At 50.4% G+C, this 12,003-nt stretch overlaps 1 long non-coding RNA gene across 2 annotated transcripts; it reads left to right on the top strand.

The window, feature by feature from the left end:
• Positions 1–3,371: 3,371 nt before the first annotated feature.
• Positions 3,372–8,469, top strand: LOC112954446. 2 transcript variants are annotated; one of them, XR_003250708.1, is made up of 4 exons: positions 3,372–3,418; positions 5,604–5,758; positions 5,912–6,007; positions 8,215–8,469. It is a non-coding gene; the product is annotated as an uncharacterized LOC112954446 (long non-coding RNA). The 2 variants fall into 2 exon arrangements; XR_003250707.1 differs by lacking the exon at positions 3,372–3,418 and having other exon boundaries at positions 5,483–5,758.
• Positions 8,470–12,003: the final 3,534 nt, after the last annotated feature.

Genomic DNA, 12,003 nt, shown 5'->3' with positions numbered 1-12,003 from the left:
TTCTTTTTTTTCTCTCTCTCTGTCTAACTCCAGGGCAACAGAAAGTCACTAGGAGTCCCTCGGAAAGTGCATTTAAATGCAGTTTCCCCAGCACCTTCCCAACCCCTCAGACACTCAAGCGCCAGGGGAGGAGAAAGGGCGCCGGGGCTGGACAGCGGAGCGGCTTCACGAGCGGCCTTGCTGCCGTCTCTCCCTGACCTCTCCGGGGCCCGGCTTCTTGCCCTGTCTTCTTGTCCAGCAGTGATGCCTGGGTTAGATAGGCTCTGTGGTCAGTGAGACTCCCCAGAGTCCCGGCTTCCTGGAATCTCTGAGGTTTGAAGAAGCCAAGAAAGGCTTCCAAGGTGCTGGACTGGCCATTGGACCAGGGGGCACAGAGGAGGAAGGGAAGGGCAAGCAGCTCTTTTGCTATTCTGCCACTATATTTTGTCTGAGGGCCATTTCCCGCTCTGGAAGTGCTACGTACAAACCCGCGCCCGTTCTGGGGGTGATTTTGTCCTGGCGGTTCCTGCCGCCGGGGTTTTCCAGCGGCGCGGGTGGCAGAGGCGCCTCCGTCGCGGCCCCGGCGCGGCGCCCACGGCACATGCCGGGCGCTGGGGTCGGGCTGAGGTCCGCGGGGCGCCCGGCTGAGCTGGCGCTCCCGGCCCGGGGGTTTCCTCCCTGCCTCCCTCGAGCCGTTGTATTTGCGTGTGTTTCCTGCTCGCTGCCGAGATGACTCGTCCCGGGTTTCCCCTCGCGGGCGCTGCTGCGACGGGGCGAGACGCGGGACCCGTCGCAGCCCCAGGGACCCACCGCCCCATGCGGATRCTGCTCCAGGCGGGAAGACGTCTCTCCATCCCATGCCGCTCCATCCTAGTGTGCAGAGCCTAGGAGCTCCAAGCAGGAATGACCGAGAGAGGATCTGCCCATGGCTGTACCCATGGATGGGGAGGCAGGGATGGATCTGCTGGTAAAACCAGGGCTTAGCAGCACCGCTGCCTCTCCCGTCCTCACCTCCTGCAGCCTGGATGAGCCCGGCCTGTGCAGCGGCAATTTCATCAGTCGACTCATTCCAAAATCCTTACTGCATCAGCTGGGCAGGGGCCAGTGTCACAGAAAACGCTTAATTTCTCATAAAACAGTGATGTATGACTCCAGTCCTGCTCATTTCACTACCTTTTTGGTTCCCTAAATATAGACCACAGATTAAAATTAAACTCCCGGGGGACTTTGATATGACGTAACAGCTTTTGAACGGGGTCTGTAACCACTTGGTTGCAGATAAGAGGGTTCTGGCTGCATAAGAATAATAAAAAAAAAAAAAAAGAAGTCTTTTTCCCCAAAGTTAATGTAGATTCCCACCTGCCTAAACCTTATTAAAACAATCAATGACAGTGTGATTTAGACTCCTAACTCCTGTTGTCACTTAATTTCATTTGGAAAGGTATTTTTTGTAAACGGTGTAAGCGTCGATGTCTAAAAATGACTTTTTCTGRACTTTTGCATACTGGAAAGAGCGGTTTCTCTGCAGCAGTATTCCCTAAATACTTGTCCAAACACGATCCGTGGTAAATTTGTTTCCACATCAGTATCATATTCTTCTTTTCAATCTCACAACAGTTTTTTTAATTGGCAACTGGGTCATATAACATTACGTGGTTTCGATGGCTGGTTTTGTCTGATTTATGGTAGATATAGACCACAGATRTTCATTAATTCTAATAGAATTTCCTGATGCTCTACACTGCTTACAGCCTGACTAGTAACTTCTTTATTGTCTTCCGCAATGAAATCGTGATTAGCACAGATATGTATCTCAGGGTTTTTGCGTGAGGAACATTTTAAAAATTACATCTGCTGTTTATAATACGCAATTGTTTTCAGTCCTGCATGACCATGCCAGCCTCTCTACATATAAAATGTTTCAAGGAAAGGTGAGAATTTTGCTGCTTTTCCGTAAAGTGCCCTGCCTTAATTCACATTAASTATTAGCCAGGAAATGGGGATATCGTCAGCATAAGCAAATGACATTAAATGAGTAAACATCTGCTTTACTTTATTTATTTACTTATTAATCAGAGAAATGGCAGCTTAAGTGTTATGAAGGAGGATGTTTTCTTGGTATTTGTTGTTAAAAACAAAAATCTGAAGTCCTGCATGCAATCTGGCGATGATGTGGTCAGCTATAAACTCCGTCTCTGTCTGGACATGGGGAATTTCCTGCTACGTCACTCAGCTTTGCTCTGGCATTGATGGAGACCAAAGCTTTTGGCTAGTGGTCTGGGTGTAGGTGGGTCCCAGCCTGATTCATTCCCGGTCTAGGAAGGTTCATAGAACCACGTCAGGTTCACCAACCTGGGAGGGTAGCTGGATCCTATCTGGGACCTCGGAGAAGKAGACATCTTCTGAAAGCATCCTTGAGTCTCACTGGAAACCAGGCATGAGAAATCCAACTGTTCAAGGCCGTTTCAAGATATGCTACAACAAAGTGCAGTGTCCGCTGTGCTTAGGGTGGGTAGAGCAGGGTGATGGTAGGAGCTGGGTAGGTGGTGTGACCGTGTCAGCCGCTGAAGCTTGCTTGGGGTGGCTCTTGCATCACCCACCTCTTTCTGAGCTGTGGGACCTTCGAGTGCCCCACGATGGCATGAGGGTGGACAACAGCGCCCACCCTTTCCTACTGACCTGGAGGAGCAGAAAGGGACTAAACCCTTCGCCAGGATACAAATCCTTTCCTTGCTGGGCTTCCTCTGGACTCGCTCCCTTCAGGGAGTCCCTCCCCAACGGAGCGGGTGGACATCTCCGTGCCGAGCGCGCCCCGGCTCCCACCACCCTCCGCTGCTCCGCTTTCGTTTCTCCAGAGCTTTGCCCATGGGCGCCGGAGACGATGCTCTTTTATAACTGCCTTTTGTTCCTGTGTTTACAGCCTCCCTTCCGAGCCCCGGGAGGGCTGACGTCAGGGCGCCGCGTTTGGACTCGCTGCCCTTTTCTCCGGTGCTAACACGAGCCGGGGGGAGCCGAGCGGCTCCGCGCCGGGGCACGGCGCCACACGGCCCCTCTCCGCCGCCCTCGCCAGTGGGTCCGCCGGACATCGCCATGGTCATTTATGGCAGTGAGCGTGGAAGGACGGTCCCTGCAGCTGGCACCCTGCATGGCACTCAGCGCGACGCGCTGGGCTATTTTTAACAGGCCTGGGCTGAAGCCCAAGTATAGCGAGCTCTATTCCTGGTGCAAACTGATCTTTCCCGGGCCAYGCAGGGATTTTTCATGTGAAACACATGGGTTTGGGTTCTCAGCCAGTGAGGGAGAAAGAGGCAGCTGGCTGTGATTGGGAGAGGTACAAATAAGCAGTGGGGAGAGTGACCAGCCCTGAAAGTTGCACCTGGAGGGGAGCTTGGTCCTTGCYGCTACTGGGGCTTGCCTGTTGCCAACAATTTGTTCATGGGTGAGGAATTAAGAAAGCCTGGGTTTGGTTTACAGCTGGGGTTTATGTGAGGACAGCGGAGGGCCTTGAGTTTGTTTGGAATAGGCTGCTGGGGGAGTTTCAGATTCCAAAACATCTAGTGAGGCTAAACCAGTGATGACCAAGGATGCTAAATGCAGAGCTGCTGTTGCCCTCCCCAGTTTTGGACCTGCCACTCACTCCAGAACAACCAGGTTGCAAAGGTAACAGAGCATCTCTTGTTTGCCAGGGCTTAAAGCAATTCCTAAAGAGAGCTGGTGRAGAGGAGTTGGTTCTTTACTACATACCTTGCAGTGGTACCAAGAAACCCTGCAGCATGTTGCAGCTCCTGTTTGGAAGGGTGGGTTGCMTCCACTGGTGGTGGAGAGGCTGGTTCTGTTCCTGGGTGAATGACAGTCTGCCAGGTTGCTCAGTGTAACCTATTTTGCAGCCAGATGAAGTCATATGAAGTGGGACCCACTCCCACGTGCCGCCGCAGCTGCGGGTTTTGYTGGTGCAACTGCTGCGCCCACGGTGAAACTGCCAGTTTGCAAWGGTTCATGTTCTGACATGAACGTGAGCGGGCTGGGGATGGCACCAAAGCTTGCGAGAGAAGGAAAAAGGATGTCAACACATCTTTAAGGTGTCTAGGAGCTTGCCATTCTTGTTCTTGGATAAGTCTGAAGGGCTGATATCCTTCAAATCCACTCCTTAACTCCAAGTGGCATAAAAATGCTATGACTATGACAGTAGTCGGGGTGCTGATTGAAGTTAACTAACCAAATCTAGGACCTGCTCTCTGGAATATGCTGCTCCATTACTCTTCTCCTTTGTGCACCTAGAAGATCTGTTCCCAAGTCATAAATCCAAAGTGGAAATATTTGATATTTCCAGAGGTCTGCCCTGTGCAAGGCTGGTGACAGCTTTTATTTTGAGATATTCTTCTGAGGGAGTATTTATTTTTTGAAGGTTGCATGAAAATTTTCCGCTTCCTAATTTCCAATCTGGGCTGATTTAATGCTGTCTATGAAAAATTGGCTTCTGGAGGCAGGATAAAAAACACTTCCCTTCTAACTAGTCTCAAACCACAGAAGAAAGGAGTGAATAATTGCATTTAGAGAGAACTGAGCCTGTTTGTAGGTAGAGACAATCRGAATGAGCAGGCTAGGCGTGAGCTGATGTTTCCCATCCACTTTTTCTGGTTACCAGTGGTAGCAGATGTAAAAATACAAACTAATTTTGAAGGCCAGAAGAGATTATTTTGATTATGCAGTCCTGCATAATGTAAGCCAAACTGCTGGCTGAAACAAAGCCTATTCCTTAGAAGGCCATTGCCTTGGTTAAGGGATGGTGACATAAATTTTGTAGAATTTTTTTGCATGGTATTTTAGAGGAAAGAGTAGAAGACAGAGCTGAAAATAATAGATGCTTAAAATGGCTGTTTGACATTCACCATGTCAGTTCCTACCTCAGTTTACCTTTCTCTAAAATGAAGACAGAGATGCTATTCCTTAAAATAATCTGATGTATTTAGCTGGGTCATGGGCCAGTGACTGGTGGAAGCAGCTGATGGGCAGAGCACACGTCCATTGGGCCTTTTCCAGTGGAGCATATTGGGTGATTTTAGGGTGGGATGGTTGCGAGAGCTCCCCACTGCCTAAATGTCAGCGCATTTTGCCGTTAACGTCATCAGCAATTATTGGGTCAAAGCTCTGCACTTAGTGGAGTTCTCCATGGAGTTTTCCTCAAATCAGTGTGATAGTTGGTACCCATTAGCTAGATAACTACAGCAGGTGGAAAAAAAAAATCCCCAGCCGTTCTATTTTCAGAGTTAATTGTCCATAATAATAACAATGGCTATCATTGTTTGCATTACAGTGGCTCTAAGGAGCCACATTCGTGACCTGAAACACGTTCTGCAACACGATGTATAAACGCAAGTTGGAAGYCCTGTCCTTGYCCCAGAGAACTGGCAACCTATGTTRAGAGGTAAAAGATGGGTGCAGGGGTGAGGCAGAGACAATTCCCCCTCTCTAAAYTCTTGATAGATGTGGGAAAATGAAGAGGATCTTATGAGATGCCTGAAGAATCAACTAGAAACCGAGGAGAAGCTGGATGAGATGGGAGCCAAGTGGTCTGGCCCCAGCATGGCTGTTTCTCAGGGACATCTCCATTCATTCCCAACAAGGTGGTCCATGCTGAGCTGTGCACAGCTAGGCTGGGATTGCTCCTCTGCTGCAGTGATCCTGGGTGTTTCTGTGGCTGGGGACACCTTCTGCATGTGATCCTCCAGCCTTGTTCGTCATGCAAGCAGAAAAGCAGAGAAGAGACACTGCGGTCCAGGTGAGCCTAGGTGACTGCTGCAGAACCTCTTCTGTTGGTGCTCTAAGGATCCTATTGGCTTTTTGCATGGGAGAGCCTGAAAATCTGTCATGTTTGTCCAAGTCTCCCATCCTTGGCTGACTCATTTCTCTATTTTCCCTTCAYACTGCACAGGCTGATTTTCCTTTTGGAGGACAATTCCTTCTGTGYGAAGAGCAGGTGCTTTCTCCCTCATCTCAGCGTTCTCCCTGTGACTCTTTCCTGACAAAAGTGAGTATAAGGCATCACCATGTCAGAGGTCTCCTACTGGAGCTCTTTTTCACAGGGAAATCACTGTTCCTGGTCAAGGCATTGCAGGGTTGGCCTGTTGGATCCCTGTTTTACCTGGGAGCAGTTGCTGCAGGCTGTTTCCCTTTACCTTTCTGCTAAGCTGCCAATCCTGGATGCTGGCWGAGCTCTGCCAGGGCCTGGCCTGACCTGCAGCTCTCTGCCAAAGCCCTATGCCAGGGGAAAGCGCAATGGAAGCCCCAAGGGACTTCCATTTCCTTGTGCTCCCTGCAGCCTTCCCACCTGAGCACAGCCAGACAAGCTGCTGTTCAGATGCTGCCCTCGCTCCAGCCTTTGTGAGAGAAAAGCGTCTTGGAGAGGCAGCTAATGGAGCAAGGAATGGCTCTGCAGTGACGACAGAGCGGAGACTCCAGGGGTGCCTGCCCAGGGAGCCGTGGGCAGCTGCAGAGCTGCTTGCCAGGGCGCGAGGAGCTGATCCTGGTTTGTGGGTGTGCCTCTCTGTTTGCCCCGTTGCCCGGTGGCCGCTCTGTTTATCCTCTCCTTGGCTCTGCAAAAGGCTGCTCCCTCGTGCTGCTGAGTTCAGGCAAGGCCCTGCAGCTCACGGGCTATAAAAAGTGATAGCCTGGCCCACGTGCCAGTTTCTGAGCTGCTGGTGCAAGGGGTGCACGGGACCTGCGCAGGGAGCAAAGGCTGCGAGGAGGCACCCAGCCCATGGGGCTGCTCTGAGCASCCTGTGCTATTGCGGGCCTGTGGCTCTGCCCCTGCAGCAGGTGCCCAAGAAGGTGGCTGGTGCCCGAGGGAAATCTGGCCCATCCTGAGCACCAGGGATGCTGCAGGCTCAGCTTTGCAGCCCCGCACTGAGCTCCTGCCCAATGGRGCACTAAAGGCCTGAGCTGATGATGAGCCCAGGGCGCAGAGCAGCCTGGAGCTGCTGTTTCTGCTCCTCTGAAACAAGGGATTGTTTGTGCAGGGTCRAGAAAACAGGATCCTGCGCGAAGGAGGGCGAGAAGCGGGAGGGCAGCGCGAGCCTTCCTGCCCGCGTCCTGGCAGGAGCGGTGACGCGARCGCTCCGGAAGGAACAGCGAGTTCCTGCGGGAGCTGGAGACATTCCTCTCATAGCTGAGCGAGGGGCTGGCACGTCCCCCCTTGCCCGGGCCGCGCGAGCCCGTCTCCAGCCCATCCCGTGGGGAGCCGGGCTATTCTTGAAGCCCATTTCCATGGCACGCTTCCAGATCTGTATTTCTTTACACACRAGATGGGGAAGCAAACGCCTCCCCGGAGCATTTGTCTAGAGGCTTCCTGCATGTGCTGTACTTTTCCAGGGACTGCTGCGTGCTGTGAGCAGCACAGAGATTTTTGGGAGTATGGAGGACTCCTATAAGGCAGGTGAGGGGAGCAGGGCCTGACTCCAGGTTTCCTGCAAATGGAGGTGTCCCTGTGTCCCTCACCTTTCTCTTCCTTGGGCATTACTTATTTGGTGCATGTGGTCCAAGAAATATTCAGAGATCTCACTGAAAATAGAAGAAGTTGCATAACTTCACTGTGCTTCTCACATCTGTTTGCAGATTTTTTAATTTTTTTAGGAATTTGCTTTTTCCTTAGGACATGCCTTAAGGGAATGCTAATACTTTTGTTGGCAAAGGGTCCTCTGGCTGCTGTAGCAGTTACAACATGTGCTCCTTCCTTTTCATATCTGCCTTCTGGAGTTGGTCTTGCGAGGTCTGCTTAGCACCACGCATTGGGTTGCTCTCTGTATACGGCCATTTCTGCCCCAGATAGATGCAGTGTCAAGCTGTCAGAGCTTAGGTTTTTTCTTTTTTTTTCCTCACAAAACAGACACCAGGTCTCTCTGAAATGCAGAGCTTGAGGCTGAAACTGAAAGTTCGGAGAGAATTAGTCACTCCTGGTACCCTAGTAACGTTGGCGAAAACTAGTCTCAAACAGAGCGCAGCTGTTTTGCAATCCCAGCCRCGGCCTTGCGCTTCTCCTTATAAAGCGGGAGCTGGCGGAGCGGGCTGGGAGGGACGGCTCTGCGGACACGGACTGTACAGAGCCAGCTGCCAAAAACGCCCTGGCCCCCGTCGCCCACGGGCTGCGGTCTCTGAAGGTGCTTGGGGGGATGTGAGGCTGCTGGTGGTGGGGACACGGGGAGATGGGAGTTTGGATCCATGGCACCTTTTGCCCATCAGGTCCTGGTGGAACAGAGGCTTGTTGGCCCAAGGCAGTCATTTAGAGGAGAAGGCAGGAGAGGTGCAGCATGGGGAGGACTCCCATCTTCTGCTAYGTGAACGCACCTGAGTGATGTTTTCTTGCTTTTTACCTCCTGCGACTGCTTGGAGAGGCAGGTTGCCTTCACTCGGGCGGTTTTGTGCCTCTTGCACCTAAAAGCCTCAGAGCAGGAGCTGATCTGCCCGCATCTGCCATGCCCTGTGGACCAGGAGAACAGGAAACACAGGCCTGAACAGTTTGGGTGACTTCCTTGTGCAGCGTCAGAAGCTGGACCAGACCCTGGGAACCGAGCTACCTGAGCTAGTTCCAGGAACAGTTCTCCACCCTTGGGTGCTTTCAATATCCTGATTATAACCTCAGCTCAGACCGGAACAAAATCCAAGAGCTGAAAATTCACTGTCCTTGGGAGGTGCTGAGCTGAGTTCCAGCTGTTGTGGGCCCACTCTTGGCCAAAGTCTTCCCTGGAAAGTTAGACCCTCTTGGCAGTTTGAAGCTGCTCTTGAGCTTTCCCTCTCCTGTGTGTTTTTGTTCGGAGCACGGGGATGGGGGTGGAGGGGCGAGCAGGGAAGCGGCGCTGCTCTCCCAGGAATGCTGCGGGCCATTTTAACTCATTGCAGATTTGCAGAGTTCACGTCAGTGCCTGAAATGAGAACTGTGCCGTGCTTAACCACCGCAAAACATAGCAACGGCACAGCAGCCCTGGCTCCGGCACAAGAGAAAAAGAGAAAAAAAAAAAAAAAAAAAATTCAGACTTGCCTGGCCTTCACGGTGCAGAAAGAGGCAAAGTTTCCAGGAAATAGAAGTTGGCCTCTGATACTATTATGGATGATCTGAAAACTTCCCTTGCTTTCAACAGAGTGACAGACACTGTGGCTCTGGTTCAGGCAGCCGGTGACAGACACTGTGGCTCTGGTTCAGGCAGCCGGTGACACTCCCTGGCCCTGCTGTACCCTGAAACAGGCTGTGCAAGGGGGACCAGGGCTGGGCAGGCTGTGGGCAGGAGCTTCCAGGGGCAATGACCACCCTGGTTCCTGCTTCTGCTCTGCCGCGTGCAGTGCCATGTTCAGCAGCAACCTCCCTCTCCCAGCATTTAGGCAGAGATGAAACCTCCGGTCCCAGAATTTCTAGGTGGTCGAGGCATCCGCTGTCTCTCTCAAATTGAGAGGATCAGGAGATGGTAAAGAACACCAGTTACTGCCCCAGTAGAAGCTTCTACTTTKACCTTACACTGGATAGGAAGGTGTGAGTCCTAAAATCCATTCCAGGGCATTGAGGGCAAAGTCCCGATAAGTTCTTGGGAAATGTGAWTCCTGATTTGTGTGTCATATTGGCTGCCTGTCCCCATAATAAGCCCAACCAGTCTTCCATGTCTGTCCATCCAGAACTGAGGAAGCTCAGAAAGGGAGCTCCAAACCCACATCTAACTAGGCAGAGGTGAGTCCTTGCACCGGGGGATGACATCTCTTCTAACTGTCCACCCACAACCCTGAGCCTTCCTGGACAGAGCACTTTGGCACCTTGTGTTGGTCCCAGCTACCACATAGTTGCCTGTCAAGTTCCAGTGCATGAAAACTGAGATGAGAGATACTGGAGAGGTCCTGGCTCCATGCAGGCTTGGCAAGGGGCAGCTATCATCTTCTGCATGACGTGATCCTGTCAGGAATCTGGGCAGCATTTTGGACAACAGAGAAAACTGACTGCAGAGATACAAGAGCTGATGCAGATGGGCACGTCAGTAAATGTAAGCCYTCACACTGGATCTTGTCCAATGCTCAGGAAAGACTGGTGTCYGGCTGCTGGTGTGGGATAGGTGGAAACCAACAACATGCTCAGCTCTAACCTGCCTCATAACACTGCGCTGGGCAATGAGGTAGRAGGCATCCTGATGGATTAGCTGGTGCCCTGCAGCAGGTGCTGAGCTTAACGCTATCGTAGCTTCACATATTATTAATAGTTAGAAAAACAGATTGTCTTTCAAATATCTACCTGCACAGTTTGGCTTTGTTGACCATTCTGGTCATACGTTCTCAGGCCAGCTAAATGCTACGGGACACAATATTTCTTTTTATTGCTCTCATTGACTGGCCGTTTATAACTTCCACATCACACTGGCTTCTCATGTTTTGGAACAGCACAAAGGAGTGGGATGGATCGACTTTCATTTGTGCCTCCTCCCACATACCTTGCTCATACCACCTCCAGCACTTCCCCTTCCCACGCGAGGAAGCTCACATGTCATGGTGAGTGCAGCCCACAGTGCTGCTCACCTTTTTGCTGCTTGATCTTTTTTTGGACTTGACCAGCGCCTGCTGTGCACAGCAAGGCCCCTTCCTGTGTGTGCTCTCAGGAGCAGTGCACAGACCTGTGACAGTTTGGTCCAGCTGTGCCATCACTGTGTCGCTTGTATCACCAGAGAGCTCTGCCCTACGTGGTCCTATAGCTAGATATTCCTKAGACATGAGGAACTGTGCACTCAAGTAGCTTAAGAAGCTTCATAGAAGAAATCCAAAAGCAAATATAGACTGCAAAAAGAACTAGAGAGGAGAAAGTTAGGTTATGGCTTATGAGCTTGTACTTCCAAAGCCATATTGGGGCATTAACAAGTCCTCTGAGTCTGTTAAGGAAAGAAAAAAAGATACAGATGCCTTTCTTCAGCCCAAATTGTACAATTCTGAGAGGTAATCTGTGCTCTAGCCATATGAACAGTTCTCTGGGAAGCAAATCCTTGGTCCACTAGCTTCAACACAGAAAGGGACTGCTGAGTGACTCGTGGATGCACCTTATTCATTAGCAAATAATTAGACACTGTTAGACGCTGCATCAGCACAGAGACCATTACAAAGACTCTGATGGGTTGCAGTGATGTCAAACTTATTCAGACAACACATCCTATCAACTGTGCTTATCAAGGAGGTCAGAGTCCGTCACCTTTACACAAAAGAAAGAGGAGGATGAGTCATGAAGTCACTTGCACAGAATCACATCGAAATTGCGTGAAAGAGAGGAGGGAGAGAGAAATAGGGCCCAGCTTTCTTCAACACCTCTGTCAGGTCCCAGCATTAGCTTCCAGTGCTTTTATCAGCTTCCATACACTTTGAAAACGTTCCCAGCACTTTTTATGCCACTTTTTCCATTTCAAAGGAGAGGCCATTAAATCACAGAGTGATGGAGTGACTCATGCTAAGCCAAAGCAGGAGCTGGTGTCAGATACCTTACACAGCTGGACTTTTAGCCCCGTGTCAGACTGTTTCTGACACTTTCCRTGTTTGTTCTGGAAACTGCAAAGGCAGAAAATGGTAAAAAAATATCCAAGAATGTAAAATTAAAGAGACCATCCTTCTCATCGGCATCTATGCAGGGAAATTTTCTTTAAGTTCTTGTTTTTCAGCCCTGAACTTCCAGCAATGGCAAATGAAGACAAATATTTGTCCACCTCCAAAGACAATGGGGTAAAACCTTATGTGTAATTGCCAGCAAAGACTTGTTTAGAGAGGCAGCCGGGACAGAAGGGTTACTGAGTGAATATTGGAGTTTACTGAATSTTTATAATGTCATCAGAGTATTTCTAACAGTATTATTACAACATTTCTAACAGTACTCCACTATATCATGGCACTGAGAGACATATGAAGAGTAACACATATAAAACACCGTATGAAGAGTAATACATATAAAACCCCCATATCTTAAAGATGTGAAGAGAAAATGTCGTACTCTATTTTTCAGTCCAATAGAAAGCTATGTGAGGC

Source organism: Nothoprocta perdicaria, unplaced genomic scaffold, assembly GCF_003342845.1.
Source record: "Nothoprocta perdicaria isolate Ctin4 unplaced genomic scaffold, notPer1 scaffold_5, whole genome shotgun sequence".
NCBI classification, from domain to species: Eukaryota; Metazoa; Chordata; class Aves; order Tinamiformes; family Tinamidae; genus Nothoprocta; species Nothoprocta perdicaria.
Note: the sequence above shows the minus strand (reverse complement) of the source record. Positions and strands in the feature narration are given on the sequence as shown.